The sequence below is a fragment of the Penaeus japonicus genome, unplaced genomic scaffold, assembly GCF_977035675.1.
Source record: "Penaeus japonicus unplaced genomic scaffold, GWHDUDI00000001_assembly GWHDUDI00000002, whole genome shotgun sequence".
Lineage (NCBI taxonomy): Eukaryota > Metazoa > Arthropoda > Malacostraca > Decapoda > Penaeidae > Penaeus > Penaeus japonicus.
Genome location: NW_028234404.1, coordinates 37,895,191 through 37,900,190, shown reverse-complemented (window position 1 = coordinate 37,900,190; position 5,000 = coordinate 37,895,191).

Below are 5,000 nucleotides of genomic sequence, written 5' to 3'. Positions count from 1 at the left end.
TTGTCATCCCTTTCCCCCATCAGTCAACTCATCTTTTCACTCTTATTCACTTATCTTATTCATCTTATACACCATTTCTTGATCTGTTTCCTTTTTTCATTCGTTTATTCATTTTATTCATCCTGTTCACTCATCTCCATCTTCACTTATCCTTATCTGTCTAATTTTCATCCTTCACGGTCTGTTTCTTAATGTTCCTCTTTTACTCACCTGAATGATTCATTACTCATTCACTTTACTCATCATATACATCTTACTCACGTCATTCTTTCGTCAACTCATTATATCCCCCTTACTCATCATATTCATGTGTCTCCTTGCTTTATTTTCTCATCTTTCTACAATCGCGTTTTCTTTTTTTCTTTCTCTCTCCCTCACGCCATAGTTGTTCTACTCACCCTTGCTCATCTGTCCCCGACTACACTTTCTTCCCTTCCCTCTCTCCTCCCCTCTCTTCCCCCTCCCTTCACCCTCCCCTCCCCCTCTCCTACCCTCCCTTCCCCCTCCCCTCCCCCTCCCCTCCCTTCCCTTCACCCTCCTCTCCTCCTCCCCTCCCTTCCCTTCACCCTCCCCTCACCACCAAATCCTGTACCTCTACCTATCTCTCCCCTCTCACCCATCCTCCCCTCATCCATCCTCCTCCTCCTCCTTCCTCCTCCTCCTCCTCACCCATCCTCCTCCTCCTTCCTCCTCCTCCTCCTCACCCATCCTCCTCCTCCTCACTCCTCCTCACCCATCCTCCTCCTCACCCATCCTCCTCCTTCCTCCTTCCTCCTCCTCATCCTTCCTCATCTTTCCCCGACCACACTTTCTTGTTTCCTCTTCCCTTTCCAACGTTTGGCGAGCAACCTTCCAACTAAAATGAAAGTTGGGCCACTGGTCAGGTCTCATCAGAACGGCCGGGGAAAAAAAAGGAAAAAAGAAAAAAAAAAAATTGAAGCTGTTTTCCCACTCTGAAATGTGAGTAATGGACGCCAAGGGCAAGGACCCGACTGTGTTTGTTTGTTTGTGTGCTTGTTTGTGCTTGTTTGTGTTTGGTTGTTTGTGTGTGTGTGTGTTTGTGGAGGGGTGGGTAGTAGGATGTGTGTATGTGTGTGTATTCATACTTGCTTACCAATAGATGTGTAAACACACACAGACACACACACACACACAGACACACACACAAAAGAATTCTAGCTGTCATCATGAAAGGCATATTATGACGAGTCGCATTAGCAGTGACACCGAGATACAACAGATGGATGAAACGAAGGAGAAAAAAAGAAAGATGAGTCGATTGAAAATGGAAATAAACAAAGACAAGGATAAACAGAAGAGTAAAAAAGCAAAATAAAAGGAAAGTACAAATAAATAAAACAAGAAAGAAAGTTCGAACAACATGCACAATCATGTAAACAAACAAACACCAGTAAGATCCGGATATTAATCTTTTAAGAATCGATTTGATACAAACAAACACCAAGAACGAAAAGGTGATCTAAACAACAATAATGACTCACAAATACAAAAGGAAATTAACAATAATAATGCAATTCGACAAATAAAAAAACAAGAAAACAACCAAAAGAGGATGTAAGAACAAACACACCACCAATCAGCTGTGTTGGTGTCTGTCTCTACTTATGTATGTATTTATGTATGCGTTATTATGTATGTATATATATGTTAATATGCATGCATCTATGTATGTATAGTGAACATATATATATATATATATATATATATATATATATATATATATATATATATATATGTGTGTGTGTGTGTGTGTGTGTGTGTGTGTGTGTGTGTGTGTGTGTGTGTGTGTGTGTGTGTGTGTGTGTGTGTGTGTGTGTGTGTGTGTGTGCGCGTTGTGTTGTGTGTGTGTGTGTATATGTATGTATGTATGCATTTATGTATGTATGTATACATGTATGTATGTATTTATGTATCTCACCACGTATGCATGATTATATATGTGCACATATGTACATGTGCATGCACACACACACACACACACACACACAAACACACACACAGACACATACACACACACACAGACACACACATGTACGTGCGTGCGTGTGTGAGCGTCGAATCCCGCCCAGCCGGAGTGCCTCGCGGCCGAGATGTCGGGAGGCAGAAATGCGGATGTGAACGGGGTTGCGTCGGGTTTTTGTCGGCCGGTGAGAGTCGGGGGAGAATCTGGCCGTGAGTTTTCATGCTCTCGGCGTTTTCATCGGGGGGAGGGGGGGGGAGGGAAGTGGGAGGGGATGGGGTTGAGGGAGGGGGAGGAGGGGGGAGAAGGGAGGAAGGGGTAAGGGGTTGAGGAAGGGGGAGGGGTAGGAGGGAGGGGGAGGGGATGGGGTTGAGGGAGAAGGGAGAGGGTGGGAGGGGATGGAGTTGAGGGAGGGAGAGGAGGGGGAGGGGGAGGAGGGAAGGAGAGAAGGGAGGAAGGGGTAAGGGGTTGAGGAAGGAGAGAAGGGAGGAGGGAGGAAGGGGTAAAGGGTTGAGGGAGGGGGAGGGGTAGGAGGGATGGGGAGGAGGGGGAAGGAGGATGAGGGAGGGGGATGAGGGAGGAGGAGGAGGGGGAGGGGGTAATGGGTTGAGAGAGTGGGGTATGCTTTGAGGGAGGGGTATGGGTTAAGGCAGGGGGAGAGGGAGGCAAAGGAAAGGGGAGGAGGAGGGAAAGGGGGTTGAAGGAGGGGAAGGAGGGGAAGGGGGAAGGGGGAAGGGGGAAGGGGGAAGGGGGTTAAGCGACTCAAGAGGGGGAGGGGGAGGGGGAGGGGTATAGTAAGAATATTAGTGTAGTTGTATTGCTTGGTATTTTGGCATTATGGTGATTGTATGGTGATCATGTGGCAAAATGTGATTGGTGATTGTGTGGTGATTATGTGGCGGGAATGGTGACTGTGTTTCTTATCGATTGTGCGGTGATGATGATGATGATGATGATGGTGATGGTGATGATGATGACTATGATGATGACTATGATGATGATGACTATGATAATGATGGTGATGATGATGACTATGATGATGATGGTGATGATGATGACTATGATGATGATGATGATGGTGATGGTGATGATGATGACTATGATGATGACTATGATGATGATGACTATGATGATGATGGTGATGGTGATGATGATGACTATGATGATGATGACTATGATAATGATGGTGATGATGATGACTATGATGATGATGGTGATGGTGATGATGATGACTATGATGATGATGGTGATGGTGATGATGATGACTATGATGATGATGGTGATGGTGATGATGATGACTATGATGATGATGGTGATGATGATGACTATGATGATGATGGTGATGATGATGACTATGATGATGATGGTGATGGTGATGATGATGACTATGATGATGATGGTGATGGTGATGATGATGACTATGATGATGATGGTGATGATGATGACTATGATGATGATGGTGATGGTGATGGTGATGACTATGATGATGATGGTGATGGTGATGATGATGACTATGATGATGATGGTGATGATGATGACTATGATGATGATGACTATGATGATGATGGTGATGATGATGACTATGATGATGATGACTATGATAATGATGGTGATGGTGATGACTATGATGATGATGGTGATGGTGATGGTGATGACTATGATGATGATGGTGATGATGATGACTATGATGATGATGACTATGATGATGACTATGATGATGATGACTATGATAATGATGGTGATGATGATGACTATGATGATGATGGTGATGATGATGACTATGATGATGATGATGATGGTGATGGTGATGATGATGACTATGATGATGATGACTATGATAATGATGGTGATGATGATGACTATGATGATGATGGTGATGGTGATGATGATGACTATGATGATGATGGTGATGGTGATGATGATGACTATGATGATGATGGTGATGGTGATGATGATGACTATGATGATGATGGTGATGATGATGACTATGATGATGATGGTGATGGTGATGATGATGACTATGATGATGATGGTGATGGTGATGATGATGACTATGATGATGATGGTGATGGTGATGATGATGACTATGATGATGATGGTGATGGTGATGATGATGACTATGATGATGATGGTGATGGTGATGGTGATGACTATGATGATGATGGTGATGGTGATGATGATGACTATGATGATGATGGTGATGATGATGACTATGATGATGATGACTATGATGATGATGGTGATGATGATGACTATGATGATGATGACTATGATAATGATGGTGATGGTGATGACTATGATGATGATGGTGATGGTGATGATGATGACTATGATGATGATGGTGATGGTGATGATGATGACTATGATGATGATGGTGATGGTGATGATGATGACTATGATGATGATGGTGATGGTGATGATGATGACTATGATGATGATGGTGATGATGATGACTATGATGATGATTGTGATGGTGATGATGATGACTATGATGATGATGGTGATGGTGATGGTGATGACTATGATGATGATGACTATGATAATGATGGTGATGATGATGACTATGATGATGATGGTGATGGTGATGATGATGACTATGATGATGATGGTGATGGTGATGATGATGACTATGATGATGATGGTGATGGTGATGATGATGACTATGATGATGATGGTGATGGTGATGATGATGACTATGATGATGATGGTGATGGTGATGATGATGACTATGATGATGATGGTGATGATGATGACTATGATGATGATGGTGATGGTGATGATGATGACTATGATGATGATGGTGATGGTGATGACTATGATGATGATGGTGATGGTGATGATGATGACTATGATGATGATGGTGATGATGATGACTATGATGATGATGACTATGATGATGATGGTGATGATGATGACTATGATGATGATGACTATGATAATGATGGTGATGGTGATGACTATGATGATGATGGTGATGGTGATGATGATGACTATGATGATGATGGTGATGGTGATGATG